General features: G+C 38.4%; 1 protein-coding gene across 9 annotated transcripts in view; it reads right to left on the reverse strand.

The window, feature by feature from the left end:
- The window catches only part of LOC117233140 (Down syndrome cell adhesion molecule-like protein Dscam2), a 124,133-nt gene that overhangs the window by 101,739 nt on the left and 1,406 nt on the right, over positions 1 to 20,988 (reverse strand). The gene's annotated exons all lie outside the window — the stretch shown is intronic.

Raw genomic sequence — 20,988 nt, forward strand, 5'->3', positions numbered from 1 at the left:
ATTGTTGGGAGATAACTTAAGAAAATTGGGAATAATTTTGGGCAATGAAAGGATCAACGATAATCACTCCATTTCCATTATCAAATCTGTTAACCTAGTTACCCCTTAACCAGAGTTTCGTACGGATCAAGTAAACTATAATGCAAATATGTTTTAAACCAAAAGAATTGCATACCGCGCTAATATAATATATCGTATCGTCAAAGTAGAAATTTCAATATATCCGCCAGTTTGATTTTCGCCAAGATATCGACCGTCTATCCGCTCTTTGCTCCCACGATAATGCGCATTCATCAAAGGAAGGTCGCGTGGTCGTTGTAAACAGATCCCTGCGGTATTCGCTGCTTTATCGCAAAATTACATTAAACGGTGCAGCACGATAAATGTGGGCAATTAATCAGCGGCAGTAGCCATCGAGCTTTCGAGATGAGTGGCAACGATTTTGAAATGCAGTTTCTTAATTCGCCAAGGGAACGAGCGAACGCGGCGGTGGTTCATTTTTTGAAAGGAACGACAGATACGTTGCCCGCGAGGAGTGTGCTACCGTATGAATATTAAATGACCGAGGCGTGCTGGACCGCCTCCGTAAACAGTAAAACGAGACACGGAGGAAAAGCTTGAAGAAAAGATGGTCGATGGACGGAGAGGGCTGACCAAAGTGTGTCCCTTTTGCCATCTCGTGTTTGAAACTGTTACGTGTAATTTTCCAGGGAAATTTCCACGAAATCTTCGTGAAGATTAAATATCGGTTTAATTTCGGATATTATAGAACTATGGAGCTACAGTTAATCGATAGCTGTACTATAACGCGAAACAGATTTATTGAAAATTGAAATGGATCTGATTGCATGAATTCCGAATATTGATTCAGTTTTAGAAGAATTAGACAAACGTATCAAGAAGTCTCATTTAACGTGAAAAGCTTAAATGCCTATACACGCACACAGATACTTTTACAATCTTAAATCGCAAATCCAGATCATTTTCAAATTTATGTTTATAACATATAACATCGCCTCGTAAATTCCTATCTCACATAATACTCAAACTTTGATCGCTTAACATCGCAACATAGAGCAACATATCCACATTTCGAAGTACATAATCGTAAATCTACTCCAAAGTCTCCATTCACCGTATCGTTTCCAATAAACAAATTTGCGAAACTTTCGCGGTCGTTTTATCTCTCAACCAGACGCATCCTTGTCGAAGGATAATTTGGTGCAACGAGATAGAGTTTAAAAAAAAAGGATATGGTTTCTGGTCGGGCTCGACTCCAAAGTTCCAGTTTCCGAGCAGGTTAACGAACGAGGAGGCTTCGGCTTCTCGGCGTGGCATAAACTCGTGTCTTTTCGATGAACGAGGAGGGAATAGCCTCCCCTAAACCCTACAGAGACTCGGGATGGTTGCAGGGGTAGGGGGTTAATGGATATCGAGCGAGTCGTGCCAGCCCGCTCACCGTCTCCGTTTCACCCTCTTGTGTTCCTCCTCCTGTTCCCCTTCCGCTCGTTCGGGAGCTTCTTGAAGACTACGAGAGGAGGACGAGATTGTCGAGACTGCTGCTCGCTGGGTAGTTGCTTCATCGAGATCGCGGCACATCGGTACGTAACGATGCACCCGGTCACCGGCCGAGCATGATAAGGAGAGGGTTGGAAAAGTAGGTGTACACGATGATGAACGCGTGTGCGCGCGTTCCGTATACATACAGTACGTGTACGACGCCCGAGAATTCCTCGCTTCGTTCCCTGCTACGCTTTGATCTATGGCGTAATCTGCGATGCGTGAGGAATTTGCAGAACGTCACGTAGCCGATAAGGAAATCGTCCAAGGGGAGATAGAGGATGCGCATGGAGAAAATAGCCGCGAGAATGGGGCAGTTATGAACGAGCTTGCGAACGACCGTGATTTCTTGCTAGAAACGAGCTTGTTAAAGAGGCAAACACGTTTCTTGCTTCGATTAAAGCTAGATAGTTCGTATAATCGAGAAATTGTTATTCGTCTTGGGATGCAACGAGCTATGTACGACGTTTGCGATCGCGTAACGGCGATCGTCAGGTCGGTATATGTTGTGCATTTTGAAAGGAAAGGAGAGGAGATCACGCCACATATCCGTAGAATCTATGTATGCCAGTTCGAAATCGCAAGGTTTCCGTTTAATCTATTTTGGGAGGAAGACCATAAGATGGTGCAGCGGAAACGAAGATTTTGGTATTCTAGTAATCCGTCGACTACAGCGGTGTGATATCGTCATTTGCGATGGATGGCCGCATTAAATAGCGCGTCCACGCACAAAACGTTGCAAACATGCTGAAAGCATCGGGAAGAAGGATAGATACGTAGTGGTGTACGAATGTGTGTTGCGGAGGAATCATCGGCCGTGATGATTCGTGTTCGCGTGCACCGGGTGCATTCGTTAAATTGCAGAGAAAACGGTTGAATTATTCAGAAATAATTCGAGGGAACCACGGCAATAGCCTTTAGTGAATTATTGCCAGAAATGGAACAGTGGAGAGGTCGTTTGTTTTACTACTGGACGAGCGCAAACTCCGCGACGAAATTATTCGCTCGGACGTAACCGTGTTCGCGGACGATATTCCCTTTCTTTCTCTTTTTTCCTTTTCCTTGATTCTTCTTTTTTCGATAAAATGCCCCGCGAAATGACCCGAAAAATAGAGCAACTACCGCGTGGCCTGCATCTTTCTCCGAATCCATTAACTTTATGGTAATCACGTTATCTTGGACTAATGCACGAACAATTTTTTACACCTCTTTTTTCTCCTTTTTTTTTTTATAACGCGTCAGATGTCGGTGCGACACTGCGACTACTGATGTTTCATCTTTGGTCGAGCGCCGATAGAGAAGTTGAATTAAAATAGACGTAAAAATATATATACGTACTTTATATAAAATATCAATATGAACATGTATTTTAAATAAGAATTATATTATTTTTTTTTTAAATGAGATATAATACTTTCGTACGTAAGTACGAAATTACTTTGTCAAAGGACTATTTGCAAGTCAACGGTTATCGGGTTCGTTATTTTGGTTTTATTATTTATTATTTTATATATTTTAACGACAATACACTATTTCATTAAGAAAGATTTGAATGATCTTGGGATCGTAGAATACATTGTTTTCTTACAATATTTGTCTAGTTTGAAACACATACGTTCATTCAATTTTACATTGATTATAGATAATTTTATCATCGGTATAACTCGATCAAAGCGTAATAACCAGAAATACAGACTGGTAGCGAGAAGGCGATTGCAATCGCGTGATATAATTCGTAAAATCGACGGGCGTCTTTATCCCATTCCGTTCTATCCGTTCGTTCCAAGATATCCTTGCGTTTCTCTAAACTGGATTAAGACGCGCCGCGGACTTCAATTTCCTAGGAGGAAAATCGAACTAATCAATTTTCCAGGAATGAGAATCGATCAGCTTTAACGTTGATTTCCGTTCTACGCTCCACCGAATTCACGTCCAAAGATCGTTCGTAATTTCGTCGTTGATTTTTCGTTTACGTATCCATCGTCTCGTTCACAACTTAATGTTTAACATAAAATCCGCCTTTGTCGTGTAACCGCTTCAGCGTCAGAAGAATACGCCGCTGTTGTTGCTCCTGGAGAGCGTCAATCTGTTTATGTGGCCATTTTCGCCCACTTTATGAACTAAATACAATAAGACGTTATCAACGATAACATAATGGAGAAACTACAATGATAAAGGTGTTCCTGAAGCCTTTCAGCCTGTTAATGTGACCATCTTCATACGATATGATGACATCAACGATGATTGATAATAAAATATAGAAGTTACAATAATAAAAGTCGTACAAATGTAAATTGCCTGTAAAATATTCATTGTATCGTATCGAGACGTAGAAGTTGGAATACAATACGGACAGCAATTACTTTACAGGGAGATTTTTTCTCGTTGTAATAATGTAACGTGATAAAGTGAAATGATCAACGTACATGCTGCGATATGATGTTACGCTATTATTAATATTGCGACGATAAATCAAAAGCTCACTAACGATCCGACCCAAGAATTGTTAATTTCTCGATTTATAAAATTTCCTCCTTAATATTTTTAAAACGCGATAGCACGGGCGTGGATCTAATATGGAGATTCTACCGTAATTAATTTTCCAGAAATAAGAATTTAAAGTGGGGTTTGACGCGAATTTCCATTCTACGCTCGACCCAGTTCGCCTTGGTACTTAGACCATCGATCTTTCGTTTTTTATGGCGTTGTTCACGATCCTCTGCCCAACGTAAAATCCGCCTTTGTCGTGTAACCGGTCAAGCGCCAGAGGAATAGATGCGCTGCTGTTGCTGTTCCGGAAGTGTCTCAGACTGCACGGAACACGCCTCTTACTTGTTCGTAAGTTCGTATTAGCTCTAAGCAAGAGCTGTCGTACTTCTCTCGTACACGCAGTGTTTATTAAATTTTCACGTAACCCGGCGTAGTTCGCCGCCTCGTAGTCGAACATTCTTCTGATAATGGGATTTCAGCCGATCAACTTCCCTCCACTTGTTTCGATGGAAACTTTGAAACTTCGGCTTTTGTAGGTTGCCGCATCGTGCACCAGATCGTCGCTTGTTCGTCTTATTTCGATGCATTGCCAGAATGTAGGCTAAGTTAAGGTGAGTAGGATAGTACAGAGTTGGGACAACGATGCCACGGTGAAGTGAGAACATCTTTACATACCGATGGAATTGAAATGAATTTTAACGCGAACCTGTGAATTTCTTTCTTTCTAGCTAGAGCTTAGGGTTATTAGCATTACGTTAGTTAACTATGAATTTTATATATTTTGTCTTGGGAACCGCGATAGGTTGAAATATACTGCATAACGTTTAATTTTTGCGAGATACTCTGCGTGTTGTATTTGTGCACCTTTCTGTGACAATATTATTCAAGTTATTTCTATTGTTGACAATTTTTCAGTTCATGAAATTTGTCGTATTTTAATCGTACTAGAAAATGTGGTTCACCGATAACCACCGTAACAGGCAACGCGCTAACGGTGGAACGATTATAATTCAATAGTTTTCTTTAGTTTAGTTGCTTTAGATTTTGCGGTAGCGATTGGAGTAAGCGATTTAAACTGTATTTTACATAATCTTGTAATGTCAGGACACAGTTTATGTCCTGAGTTTATGTCTGAGTATGAAATCTTCTGCATTCGCGTAAAATATTGAAAACATCGTAACAATAAATGCTTGATGGTTATATAACATGTATGTATATGCATACGTATTTGTTTTCTTTGTTAGAAGTTTATGGATTATTCTACAGTACATTATGTCACAAGGATTTTTTCATTTAACGATGATTTCCAATATTGGAGTTTCTCGATGATTTCAACCTCTGATTTTTAAATCAAAATTCCAGTAAAATTGGTATGGAAATCAGTGAAGCTAAATTTCTTTATAGAATGGAACATATCTTAGCATTTTTCAATCGCTTAGTATGATATTGGAAAAATTATGTAGCTGCGTTTGAGAGCCACGAAAGAAAGTTGATAGGTCACGTTTTTCGTTTTTTATAGAGAAGCAATTTTAAAATTCAATATGCTTCCGACCAATCTCTGTGTTGTGAAGATTCTCTTTCTATTTGATTTACAGATTAAATATCACTCTCCCGAATATTTTAAAGATATTATTTGTCATAATACGAATTATTTTTATCAATTTATGATTTTTAATGAATTTATCAAAATGTTTAGCTTTTCAACTGTGTTATATATTAAAATAATGTAACTTTGATTTTGCTATAAAACGAATGTGTCAAAAATTCTACTTATTAGTATATTACCTGCTCTGATAAATTTTTCCTAATTAATAATTTTCCTGATAATTTTTAATTAATAATTATTTGAATTAATAATTCCTAAATCATTTTTTCGACCTCGCTATCCCTTAAATAGAAAAAACTGTTGCAAGGAATATCTTGTTGCAAGAGTAAGAACTCGTCAATACAAACCGACCAATATATCTTCGAAATTCCTACTTTCCTCGAGAAAGAAAGAAAAGAAAGAGAAAAATCTCATTTTCCCGAGTAATCGATTGCCCATTGATTCACAGCAATTTCATTTGACGCCAATAAAGCCCATACGATGAATTAAAGAATTGACCGGACGAAATACAATTGTACAGCACATGCGGTGCAGTGGCGAAGAGGGGCGAAAGGCACAAACGCACCGCTAATGACAGAACAATAGAGTAAAAGAACACGAGCGTTTAGCGCGGTTCGCGCCGGCTATTTCAAGTTTACATTTGAATTTTTCAACTCTGACAAATCCTGTGTGTTTAAAGGGTGGCCGAGGCGCTGTGTTTGCCTCGCTGAAAAATTTCATCGATGCTGCATCGGCGATCGCGACAAGAAAAAACGACGAAAAAAGGGGAAAATCGAGGGGAACGAGAACAGGTACGCGTGGAAATGCGTTCGAGCTGTTTAGCGTATCGTTTATTCACCGATACGTGACCGTCGTGCAAGCCGCTCGATCGAATTGCATAGATATTGAACACGTCTATTTGCCGGTGCGATTAAAGTAGCCCGCGTGACGCTCGTTGCGCGACTAAACGTACGCAAACACGTTTATCGTGGAATAATTTAGTAGCTGGTAACGTAACGTGCACACACGTGCGATACGTGGCTAGACTAACGCCATGGTCCTACTGGGATTCACGTTGAGTATCACATGCACGCGTGCACATTTCTAGTCAGAAGTGAACGTTAGCCTTGTCTGCTCATGTTTATTTGACCATTTGCGTGTACATACTGCCGGAATCTGGAATTTAGGCTATTAAGATACTAAGTAATTAATTAGCCTAGTCTTCGAGCAATGGAAAGTTTCTCATATTCTTGTTTTATCAAGGGTAACGTAATTCAGTGTCTTGAAATTTTAACGTTTCTATATATTTTAAATACCAATACTTTCCCGCGATGCGCCTCATGAAATTTTTAAATCGTGTCGTAAGACATATAAATTGATAATTGGATAGCATAGTTTGTTTTGACGATAAATTCGATACTTGTTAATCCATAGGTAAAATGTAAATTTTGATATGTTCGTGGTTTGTTTATTATTGGTTTTTCGGGTTTCGTTCGTGTTATTAATATGTTGCGTTCAGTTTCCACGTTTCTTGAACGCTCATCGTTTACAGTTCACTTGCTCGGCACAATTTTCAAGTAACTGAAAATGTACAATAAACGTCGAGGCGACGAACAAGCTTCAAATGGTATTATTATAACGAAAGAGAAAAAAGAGGAAGATTAATCAACGATTAACGAGAAATTCTCTTTGAAGATATAAAGAACTCTTTTTGTTCGTTAAATTTATCGGTAAGAAGGACAATGTTCATAAAATGGGATCAAGTGTCGTTTTTGCAATTTTTACCTTATAATCTTAAAAATAATAACAAGAATATCTGGCAACGAGCTTCCAACTTAATTACTCTTTGATTTCAAGTAACTTTCGGTCTTTCAAGAATTACGTAATAAAATGTAAACTATGAACGTGCTAACAATTACAAGACTTATTATAGAACAAATTTTGAATTTTAGATATAACACGAAAATTTGCTTTTAATTACTGCTGTACACGTCAAAAGTAAACGATGTTTTTACGATCGCTACCGAAAATCTTGAAAGTTTTGAAGCGTGATTCTTGGAAATTTAATCAACGCTTCGTTTTCGCGCTATACAGGACTCTCCCTCGTCGCCGTCACCGGAAGAGACGTAATGTCGGAAGGCGCGATGCAATTTGCACGGCTCGGAGTCACCAATTGGCCATACACTCGGGACACTTTTGTCGCTGATACGTGTCGTTGATTCAACGACCCATAGCGATTTTATCGAGGACATAAGTAGTTTGTAAGAGGAGGATCGATCGGTTTTGTATTCATTATTTGCATTCCTACTCGCGTGTTCTCCTCTTGTGTTCTCTGCTTCAATTCAATATTGTATTGATTCCGATATCGTATTTTTTCTCTGGATGATTCAAGCAATGTGAGCGATTATTTAAATAAATTTAAAAAGTTAAAAGATTTTTTTTTAAATTGTTATTAAGTATTATTTGTAACGTCATTTACTGAAACGTTCTACCATTCTCTAGTGGATCTTATTACCAATTCTGTATTTTTATTTATCACTTGTGCCAATACGCGTGCCAATTTCTTGTCTCGTAGCATCAAGTCTCATGTGTGACAAACCACATAAACAAGAATTTAATTTTAATTTTAATTTAATATATTGGATACATCTAATCTAATTTACACGTGTCAGTACTATTGCACTCGATTATTGTCATTTAAAATTCAATCACTCAAGCTCTCGTAGCAAACACTTATTCCCACAGGATATACAAGAGAAAAAAGAACCCGGAGAAGAAGAAGGAATAAGAATTTCGATCAAATAACTCATACACCGTCGCTTGTAATTAATCAAACGGATTTAAAGTCCATGCATATCGCTCGATTAATTCCTTTTTTTCATTGTTGCAACAAAGAATCATATTGATATATTAACAATAGCGAGAATTCTCTTACTCAGCTCTTGTAACAGAAACGAAGTAAAAGACGGTTTAAATTAAAAGTAAAGTACGGTTTAAATAATTGGAAGCTATGTTGTACAATTTTTCAATTAACCTATCATTCGCGCGAACCTAACCTAATCCCTACCAACCTAAATAATACCGTCTCTTGTCGCCATGAACACCGGGTAGGAAAACGACAGGAGACTCGCGTTTGGTGCAATTTCCTTCCTCGAAGAGAGTCGCGGGCAGCCGAACTCTGCTTCTCAAAGGTTTGACCCGGTTGATACGATTACGGGTCGCCGTTTAAATTATCTTTTAGTGTCCTGGAGCCGGTAAAGTGGCCGGAATAATGAGCTCATTACCGTGCAAATTAGCTGTGCGATTCGTTGGCTCAGTCAAGGACGACGATATTACACGATGGTCGACGATACAAGTTCGAGAACGTTGCCAAGGAGCTCCATTGAAAAACGAGAGCCCGTGGTGAAGTACCCCCACGCGTGTCACGGGGGTGCAGTCCGTGTGTACTTGCACTCGCCTGTGTATATCCTCTTTTTCCGTAACAGGAGAAAGAGAGAAAGAAGCTTTTGTCGTGTTCACCGAGCGTCGATGAAAAGCAATCCCGGCGAATGAAAATAAACGGGTCCGGCCGACCACTCGACGAACCAACTGGCGTGCGTGTTACGGTTGAGAGTTTAAAGAGGGTTGGATCGGGGGTTGAATCGGGGGGAGACGAAGGAGCACGTTCCAAGGCGGCGCAACACGAGGGCGGCAGCGCCAGCCAAGCTTCGATGTTTCACCCATGGTCGATCAGGAAATTGGCTCTCCTTTCGTCGTTTTATCGCGCGTAAAACTGTGACGCCTCTAACCCTGGTGACGACTTAATTTACCGGCACAATGCTTAGACCCAGCGAGAATTTCAACTCTCTTCTCCCTTCCTCTATTTCTTTTACCTTCGTTCGTTCTTGTATCTTTGCTACTGTCGCAAAGTTGCTGATTAATGGGTTCGAAGATCATTGGATCTTACCAATCCCCTTTGGGGTTTATTCCGACAGTTTCCATCATCTCTTAGAGATTGGTTATATCTTCCTTTTTTCTTTCTTTTTAATTAGTATCTTTCATTAATTGTTGTTGTATTTTTACGGTTGAAGTAACCGGTTGGCATCGCCAGCAATCATATTAGTTATACGTTGGGACGTATACACGTTAGGTTAAGTTAAATAACTTAACGCGTTCCAAGGATTTAAAGACGCCTGCATATGGCTCCAGATTTATAGCCACCTATCTTTGTTTTATTGTTCGTCTTATTTTTGCAAGTTTATGATGTTTGCTGTTTCATTGGCGAGACTCTTGCGGGCTTTAATAATGATTCCAATGAAGGAGAATAAGTATTCGCAATCTTAATCGCTTCAAACGAAAGTTTAATCTTTTACGGCTATCTACCGGTGTGAAACTTTCCCTGAACGGCTACTCGTGTAGGAAAAATTGCGAGGAAGCTCTTTTGGAAGTTAGAGAGGAAGATTCTTACTGTAAAGAATCTTCGTCCGAAGTTTTGAATCGTAGATACCTGTGTAGCGCGATCCAGGGATCTTAAATACACAACGAAGATAATTTACTGAAGTAGACTATTAGGAAAATGTGGAGAGAAAAACGAAAAAAAGACCTTTTAACCTAATGTCCAAGTAGAAACCTCGCGCAGTATTAAAAAATTATTGAAGCAAACGTCGTCTATTCTTATCTGTTTATCTTTTCTTGTTTAATCTTTACAGCAGGTATTTCGATCAAAAGTACTGTAGACGACACAGAAAATTTGTGGTATAAAAGTCTAATGTTCGATAGAAAAAATTTGAAAATATTCCTCTTTCATAATTAAAGAGGTATCTTATTTGAGCTTCAAATTCCTTCAACGTTTTACCACATTTCTTAAATCTTTTTTTTGAAATACTTCAGCTTAATAAAACGTGCGATAATATGAAGTAGGAATAGGCAACGTTGGAATTTGGGTTAACCTTGACGCCTTTGCTCACATTTTTACATTAGGTAACAGAAAGGTAAGAAAAAAGAATACAAAGAAAATACGGCAAGAAAAAAAGGAAAAATCAAATTTGTTATATTCACGAAGAAAGGGAAGAATTTCATGATGACGTGATATGACGCGACGTGACCCCAGGGCGTAGCATTTCCCGGCAACCAGCCGGAACCATCAAGAACACGGGAAAAGAACAGCGCGGGTATCCGTGGGCAGACTTTAAAGTAATAATCCAGAGACGAGGAACGAAGTAATTTCAATTGTAAATGCCCGGGTGCGGCTAACTTTGTTCGCTAAGGAAAATAGCTAAGACGCGGACCTTTCTTCCCATGATCAACCAGGATCAGAGGTGACAGTCATAGATTCAGTTCTAACGTGTTTAAATCGCTTTTCATTCTTGTAACGTGAAAAACACCAAAATGAGGAGGAATAAAACTAGTCTTCGAACTTGATTTATGGCTTTACATTTTCACGATCGCTAACGATAAATTTGTATTAGCTTACTTGTAGTAATTATTATACAATAGGCTGACCACAATTAACATGGGAATATTAATTATTTCAATATCTGAAAAATTTTGTTGACAGAAAATTTGGGTTACATCGGTGATTACGGTAATCCATTAAAAGAGACTAATTTTGTTCGATTGTTCTTGATCAATACACGCATGATTTTCCCAGATTTTTCTCGCAACAGTGTGAGTATTGTAGGAATAAATATATTTTATCGTAGCGGAGAATAGTTGCATTATGATGTTAGTTAGTAGTTCATTTGCATGTTTGATTATCGATTATTAAAGGTAGTTGAATTTGATTTGCATAAATACAATGATCGAGTGGATGCAAATTGGCACGTTGGTATGATTACGAAAGTACGATGACCGGGAATGAAAAAGCCATATGTATCTTTTCAACTGCAATTTTTTTTATTTAATTAACTTCTTAGTTTTATCGAAACAAAGCGCATATGAGTTTGTAGAATATTTGATTTGCCATTTATTAATAAATAATTTAAACACGTTATTCACTGAATAAACTTCAAAACTTATATCCTTAGAGATCGAAGAATTCTCTGACCCATACGTTTAACATACTTCGTAACAAGTACTTTAAAACAGTACTTTAATACTAATTGGTATCAATGTCTGTTCCCATGTGTAATTCGGGTTAGAAACTCATTGCGTGAGCGTAGCTCTTGAATTACGTTGTTTTCTACTTCAAAAACTGTATCTTATTAGTAGAATAAATGTAAGTAAATACGTGCACCAATAGTGAAGTTTCTTTTCACCTATATTTATAATTATCGAATATTACTTTTTACGTAAAAATGTAACGTCAAAAACAAACAGTAATTTGAGCAACGCGGGATCATCAAACAACACTTCGTAGAAAAGCGAATATTATTATTCCTCAGTGAGATGAACTTCTTTAAACTGGAAAATATTTGTCAACAAAAATTATCATGGAATCATCGCGGACACAAATTGTCACGGACTGTAGATATTTACGCAAATACATGTTTTTACGAAAACAGTTAAAAAAAGTTGTCAGAAAATTGCTTCGCCTATTAAATATTATAACAAAAAACTGTATGTTAGATACTTCGTAGAATTAAATTCCACGCAATGTATGCATTACCTTCGACATAACGTAACATTCAATAAATGAGAAAAAATATGTACATTGACAAAAAAATACGAACCGAAAATACTAAGAGAATAAAAGATATAATGGAAATAGAAGGCTATATAATTTCTATAAATGTGCAATGTTTACGAACATATAAAAGACGGGAGATTGTTTAGACGCTTTCGAAGCGAAAGCGATGGAAACGAAAAAGAGGCATCGACCGATGGCATAAGAATAAAAACATCTATCGTGGTTGAGTTTCGTACGTCGCGATGCGTTTGAAAATCTCATTTGCCTCGACGATGTTCTTTTTCTACCTTACTGGGACCATAGACAAACAGTTATGCATATCCGTTCTATATTTTTTCAACGATGCGAGCAAAATTGAAACGTGCTTTGCGAGATTGAAGGAAACGAATGACGTGGAAGGAATAAAATTAGACACGGAAAGGGGCAGCGAAAGAAGATATTATGACTCGCAATGGCGAACGTAAAAGTTTCTCGTTCGCGACGATATCGGAAACGGGGAGAAGGAAATTCAAGAAACAACTGTTGGAATGAACGATGGAAAAAAGGACGATACTCAACCTGGATGAATATTGTGCTCGATAGGAAAAGTAGATACTTATGTATTTCAATTGAAAATTCCTTTATCCGGTTAAGCGAAAAGAAGGGATGAATTAAAAAAAAAAAAAGAACTGCGTAGTAGAAAGTAGTAAAGAATTCCGCACGACGAAGAGAGTAATAAAAGAGATAAAATGATAAGAAACAGAAAGTTCTAAGGAAATTTTAGGAGAAATGCAAGTGAAGTGCAGTAGCGTAGTAAGAGAAGTGCAAGTACAATAAAGTGGGATTTATATGCATATGTATATATTAAACTGATACTTGGAAATCAAGAAAGTTTTTGATACTGACAAGCTTCTTAACAAGTTCCAAAGAATATTTGCAACGTGCTGCATCTTAATACATATTTAATGAGCCAAGGTTAAATGTTCTAGTGGTAGTTATAGACGTCGCCTTATTTTTCAAGGTACGGTCATGTACCTTGTAACTTGGCCATTAACGATCAACGATAAAACAATTCGAAAAATGTATTTCCTGGGTTTCTTACGAGTATCTCTTTTTTTTTTTTAAAATGGAATAAATAAACAACAGGAAGATAGATGAAATTGCCAATTCAACTCTTCAACGAGACACTTGAAACTTAACAAGATTTAGATACCATCGAGCATTTTTACATAATTCATAAGAAAGAACATTTCAGTTTAGTAGGTGATTTAAGATTCTTCTACGGTATCTTACAACTCATTTCGTTTCGTGCTTATTGAAATTGAATAGCAAAAAATGTCATAAGATTACCAGTGTATCTTTAACTTCTTAACGCGATAAGAAGAAACGGCGAGGAAGTATTATCGAAAATAGCACGATCAACTAGAAAGGAGTGAAACATTCAGCGAGAATCGAGAAAGAGTTCCGGACGATAATATGGATCGAATTAAATTGAATATGCTCTCGCTAAACAGCAGGGATATGTTGAATTGAATTTGGACGGAAGCACCGGCTGTAATTCGATTCACGAACGTCTAACTGAAAAGCACGCTACTAGCACTCTATTTTTGCTATTCCACAAAGGAATACGATGATTGCATGGTTTCTAGGATAACAAGGGAAGAAAATATAAATAACATTGTACAATGGTACCTATGTTTCCGTGCGAGAGTGCAATAACGTTTGCAACTTCTACTTTGTATTCTCATTACGTGTTTCCTGCACGATTAATATTGAAACAAAAATGTCGGATGGTTGGCCAGGAAACGGAATTAATAAAACGTTACGTTTATTTCTCATTGTTACACTCGCGCAAAGTTACGGAATGCAGCCATGAACGTATGCCAAAAGACAGAATATAACACCTTTGTAAAAGTTTCGAATAATTTCGTAGAATCGGTAGAGGAGATACTTTTCTTGTAAGCAATATCAGAGAATAATTCTGATGTTGCTTATAAAACATTCGTTCGAATTACGATAATAAACGATAGTCCTTTTTTAATGATATTTTTCAACTCGCAAATTACAAATTGTCGATAGATTCTGTTGCGTAATTGGAACGAGCTTGATAACGAAACGAATGAAATTTTACAAGTATACTTTCATTTGCAAGAAGGAACTCGAGTATACTTTACAAGTATACTTTCAATATTACAAGAAGGAAGCCAATCGTCGCTCGTTATTCACAACTACTGAATCGTTGTGCAAGGAGATTCAAGTTTAGGAGAAAAGAAACATAACAGATACAGAGTCGTTCTTGTAAAGAAAGTCAATGAATTTAAACTATGATTTGTTATTTCATCCACCGTATTGACCGGGCGAGATTTAATTATACCTGACATTCGTCCATTACCACGAGTAAACAAAATTTCCTTACTGCGAATAAATTCTCAGCTTGCCTCTCCGATTGTTCTCTGCCAACAACCTTCTGCATGATAAACGACAAAAACCTTCCCATGTCAACTGTCTGCAGCTAAAAAAAATTTCAGCGGAGCAAGAATACGAAAAACGTCAGGAACGGCCACGAAACGTGGGTACGATAAGCGCGAAAGTTAGCAACACGATTGCAGCGTGAGATGTCCCTTCCGTCCGGTGACGAGGGTGCTCGCAAGCGTAAGTGGTAGTTTAGAGTGTAAACGCGGTGCTACGAATCAGTTTCCTGGAGTCTATATTCATAACGAATAAGTTATTCAACCAGCCCAGGGTGTGCCTATCTGGTTGTATGTATAGGCCCGTCACGTTGTCTCGTATTATCCACATAATCGGAGAACGTGGAATGTAACCAGAGAGGAAGAGAAGGATTAAGCATAGATGAGAGAGTAAGAGAAGGAGAGAAGGTAAGAGGAGGAGAGATAGATAGACATAGAGATAGTGATAGAGAGAGAGATAGATAGATAGAGAGGGAGAGAGAGAGAGAGAAGGAAAGTGACAGAGCATATACCTTATCCGTATGTCTCGTACTCGTCGTTGGCTCTGCCATCTCTGCGAGAGCGCAACCCTTCAGACTGTCTAGGGATCCGTGTACAAACCGCCGGTATACTTGAGCGATAATTTTCACAGTGACTGACAGCACTCGCAGAGCCGCGTCCTGCTGTTTCCCCGTTTTTATTTTCGAGACAGAGTATTAAGCTATTTGCGTTCACCGGATCCGGTCGCTTTGTTTTTCGACAACAACCTTCCCGCTTGACGTCTCGCGATAAAGTTCGATCGATACTTCTCGTTCGTTCGTTCGTTCGTTCGTTCATTCGTTCGTTCGTTCGTTCTTTTTACCGTGGAGTTATTCCGCTGGAAAAATAAACCGAGCCGACGAGAATAGGATAGAGACAGGAATAGAGGAAGAGAGGTGGCACACGCTTCGAAACTTTAATTACGCGATTTCGTTATAATTATATCATATTTGGAAACGAGCATTTTTGCGTTCTCGGCTGCTATTGCTGGCATAGACAGCCATAGGGAGAACAGTTTCAGAGTTTCGTTCCGAATCGGTAACTTCTCGCGCTTTGCAGAAGTAACTTTTACCCAGCGTTGTCGATGAACATTTCGAATTTAGTTTCGCATCGATTCGCGCGTCAGCTCGGCTTCTGACCTGCCATTTTGCCATTTCCGAGGAAACGTTGCCTTTCGCGTGACGCCCACTTACTTTAGGTCATTTCGATGCTTACGTGTTTTAAGTACGTGTACCTACCTCTCTACGATACATACGCGTAATCGTGATAAAGATCGCATTTGACCTATCGCTTAATTCAAGTAACACAGATGTATCTTACTCAACGATGCGGCAATTTAGAAGATACAAGTTACGGATAATATACCTTAATGCTAAAACTAAGTGATGTATAAAAATATCGAAGAGATCAAAATGAAAGATACATGGAGGAACATATAATGTAAAGGAAGAAGCATATCCATGTACAACAATAAAAAATCGCTTTTTCCTAAAAATAAGCACATCGTCGTAAACTTGCAAAATTTCTATGAAAAGTTACGAACCGGTCGTTTAAATCAGTCTGGTAATCCTAGTATCGAAGCTAAGTATTTTTATTTCTAAAAAATCAACGTTCTTCTACATCATCGTTTTCATTTTCTCCGTTACTATAATTCGATAAAATTAATTAGAAAATGTTATATTTACGTTAAAAATTCTCATGCGAATGTCGATGGTCTCTTGACGTATCATAAGAAGATGAAACATGTGTAAAACAAATGAAACTACCACTTTGATAGTTCTAGATACATTGATATACGGAGGATTATTTATCAGAAGTAGTAGCTGATACAGCCAGTCTTTGCTATCGATTTTATATTTTTTATATTTTTTAATAACATGGCTGACGATTTTGTGAATTTCTATTGGATCGGTAAACGTTGTCCCACAGTCCGTGAAACAACATCGATCGTTACACAGCGAAGTCGTGAGGTTGCTTTTGACATGCCGCATTCCGGAAAGAGAAAGACATTGTTCGAAGGAGAAATCATATTGCCTCGCTATATTATGCTAGCGATTTTAAAGAAAATACGATCGCAGCGAAGAAGGTCGCTGTTGCGTTGCGAATATCCGTGAAACTGTCTCTTTATATTTCCTACTGTCTCGTGGTTTCTTCTGTCATAGGTTAATGTTTCACGTGCTTAAATCCTACTCGAGATATGCTGCTTAAAATGGTGAAAATCGCATGGAAATCCATCCAGTGGAACTCGAGATTAGCTCGAACATGCTACAGACGCTTGCTGGCAACTTTATTTTACGCTACGGATAGACAGAAGATATAGATTTTCAACTTTGACGTAGATTTACTACATTCTCTCGATCTGATCAAAGTCGCGTCAAAAGTTTGAAACGAGTAGAGGAACTTGAAACTGTTGCGAATAACGGAATGGTTAGCTGTACGATGTTTCTATTGTAATTCCAGTGAAAAGCTGTGGACAAAGCTGGCAAATCGTTAAATAAGCATCGTTTAAAATTCGAACAACAACTTTGAAAAATTGCTTGAAGCGTGTAAAGAAATCGTTAAGAAACGTGGAAGTTACTTCGATGTGAAAGCGCTAACAAATAGTACGATTTCTTATCAGTGGAATCCCTCGCTGTTTTTCTTTTCCTATTTGTACGAACGTTAATGACCATATAACCGCAAAAGAGATCAAATTTATTGAAAGTAGATCCCTAGTTTTCGCGTAAAAACGCCTCCCTTGTAATCATGCTATTTTTACGTTTATTAATCATTTATCGCGTTAATGATGTCGTATAATATTCGAAGCGAGCCATTCATCGAGTTACAAGGTATTTTCTTTGGAACTACCGCGATTATCACGCGATTATCACGAGTTTTCGAATTAAACGTTACACAAAGACCAATCGTTTGATGCAATACGTTTTTCGAATGTTCCATTTCTCCAAACTCCAGTGACATATTTTCATACGAAGATGACGAAGCTCTTGATAGCGCAAACAAAGATCTTAATATTGTTCTCCACGATATCTCTATTTCGTCTACTATATCGTGTGATTTGTATGTTACACGCAAATGTATCCTACGAATGTTATCTCGCTCGTTACTGTACCATTCGATTCTATTGCGTCCCATTGTTATACCATTACGCTACCGCTTTATACACAGCAATTACGTACGTATTATTGGTTGAAGTCGTAACGCCAAGAATATCCGTAAAGCAGCCATCAGGCTGACTAGGATCATATCCATACTCCACCATTGCCTGGCGCCCGCCATAAGACACCGCTAACACCTTATCTGCTTATCCCTAATTTCGCACAATGCACTACCGGTGAACAAAGGTTGATTAAAGGTTTGCTTAGCCATTAAAATATTCCATTAACGTTCTCGCCTGTGTGCTATCGGGCGCACGGTGTAGGTGAGGTCAGGTGAACGACGAAGAAAGAGGAGCTGCAGAGCGTATGAGAAAGTGAGACGGAGATGGACAGCCAGACAGAGGGAGACATATATATCGTGGAGAGTGAAAGAGAGGAGAAGGTTAGTAGGCAGAGGAAGGACGAGACGATGGAGGAACCTTATTAAGGGTGTCTGTTCCGCCTCCTCGAGCGCTTAAATTTCAAACTGTCGCTCTACGAAACACGGCGACGTCGTTAAGGCTCGGCCGTCGAGATTAAAGGCTTTCGAGATTCGAGAGATTTAAAGTCTGGAATTGTCCGCAATTAGTGCGAAACGGATAAGGAGAGGACAGCGACTGGTAGGGTGGTAGCGAGGGATGGGACGATGGTAGAGAGTTGACCGGGTGGCGAGCTCCTTCAGGAAAAGTACAGAGAGCTTCCTGCAAGAAACGAAAGAGCCAGTAGAACGTTAACGAGAGAGGTCTTAAGATGCGTCGTGATCATTATCGACATTCTTCATTGTCTGAGCGATGTCGTCTCATCCTCGTCCGGACAAACGTATTGTTCTTACGAACGCAAATAAGACGATGTAGCTCTTTGTGAACGTCGTCGCGAAAGCCAATCGTCCGTATCAGTCGCGTCGACTGTTTGTTTCCCTTCGATTCCCGCGTTTTTTTTCTGATTTTTCTTTCCTCTTTTCTCCCTTTTTTTCTTTTTCTTTTTACTTTTCCCGGTTCGCTTGTTACCCAGCGTAATAATGGATATCGTCGAGAGACAGAATGAAAGTTACGATAGAATAGATTTTCACCTACGCAGCATTTTCCATGACGATGGCTATTCAATTTTGATATCCTCTGTTTTTCGTCGTTTTGTAAAGTAATCGTTGTTTCTCGGTTCGAGCATACGTACACGCGCGTATCACTGGGCGAAAAATTATTAAACGCGGAAGCTAAGGATTTGGAAAAATGTTGGTACAGAATTTTGACCGGTTAGAGAATTCGTTTTTCGATAATCGTTCGAAGCAATGGAAATTATTAACGATATTTGAAGCATTCATTTAATCACTGATAATTATTGATATCTGATTTCGTTAGTAATAATTATTAACCACTCGACTGTTTAGCGATTGAAAGTAGGTTAGTGAATTTTTTCATTACGATCGAGTTAATTGTGATTAAATTTTGAAGGTTTCTAATAAAATATCGTTTACGCGTGCTTCCTATCGTTAAAAAGAAAACGAACGGAAGATTTCCGTGCTAAATAGAAGTTCTTCCTTTCGAATAGTATAATTTCTCTAGAGAAGTATATCATTCGCATCCGAAAAATATGTGTTAGATCCTCTTTCGCGTTTTTCACTGGAAAATTTTGAAATGAAAACATGGGCCTGGTAGCGTGGCGCACGTTCTTCGGAATGAAATTACAGTTTTTCCTTTTTGCTGGCGACGAGAGATTCTCTCTAACGAGACTTTTTCACGGGGAAATTTCCACGAGATATATTCCACGAACGAACGAACGCGGCACCGGTTGATCGAGAATTTTTATATCTAAAAGAAAAAGCCGGGAAGACGCAGTTCGTTAACCGGGCCACGATTATGCCCGTGATTTTTCGATTCGAATTTAAATAGAGCCTCGTTCGAGTCCTCCGTACGATTATTGTTCCTTTAACGCGGTCATAATATATGTACTCGAACATCGGTTTTCTCTCGAACGAACGCGACCGTCGTCCAACAAAATTTAACGAGCGAGTGAAAGTCGTTCATTTCTATAGTTGATGGTATTCGTATTCGACCAGCGATGTATTTTGCTATTTGATACGTTTTACGATTACGAAGATTATTCAACGCGAGCCAAAGGCTAAACAGAGAAATAAAAGTTCACAGCGGCATGAAAGTTCTAATGTAAAAATAAAATGAAATATTTTATTCGTAAAACGAAAAACAGAGACATTCGGTAGTGAGATAAAGGTAGAATATTTTACGTTTAGAAATGAGACAAGAAAATATTTCGTGGAAAGCTAGAAGAGAAAGTTAAATTTGGTAGCCGTGCTGATCCGAACTCTGTATTTTGGAGGATACTCGAGGAATAATATCGTGATTCCACTAGTTTGGATATGATAATTTTATAATGGGTCACGTTTTTGTTAGAAATTCCTATTTCAGCTCAAGCAAACTTCGAATGAGAAAAATGGGGAAAATTGAAGAAGTATTTCTTTAGAAGGTTATCTGCTAGGATGATTCGTACGATAAATAAATTTAGATGTGTAGGGCGATAACATTCCGTAAAGTAGGCACTTGTTAGAATTGCGGTTAGAGCAAACGGTATTTCTTTCGTCACTTCGATTCAATTCGAATTGTCTCCACGCTAAGTGTTTTTAATTATACAAACAATTTATCTTTCAAGTACTGTAGACACGTATACGTGTCATATTATATCGGCGAATGTCGCCAATATGAATTACAAACGTGTATGTGTTCAACGAGATTTTCCTACTACGAACCATCGAGATACTCGAAATACAAAAACGCGTTTCAGTATTTTCATACGGTTAGGTAACATATAGAAGACGATCTAGACGTTGTCTAGAGAATACGTTACGAAGAAACATTCAACTCCAGATTTAGTTCATCCAACGCTTAATGTTGAAGCAGTTCAGAAGTTTCTTCGAGTATGCGTTAAATTTTCTATCACCTGTGGGAAATTTCTTACTGTAATAGGAAATGCAGAATCTAACCAAAGATATTTCTCGTATTCATTGCATGTATTTTCACGTTTTTAAATCCCCAATTGTATTCGCGAATCCGCGCACGTACTTATCAATTGGATCAAACTCGGAGCTTTTAAACGAAAAGACTCTTTTTATTAGAAAAGTATGCGTACACAGAAAAT

Source organism: Bombus vosnesenskii, unplaced genomic scaffold (genome assembly GCF_011952255.1).
Source record: "Bombus vosnesenskii isolate JDL3184/JDL3185 unplaced genomic scaffold, Bvos_JDL3184-5_v1.1 scf7180000013295, whole genome shotgun sequence".
In the NCBI taxonomy this organism is placed as follows: Eukaryota; Metazoa; Arthropoda; class Insecta; order Hymenoptera; family Apidae; genus Bombus; species Bombus vosnesenskii.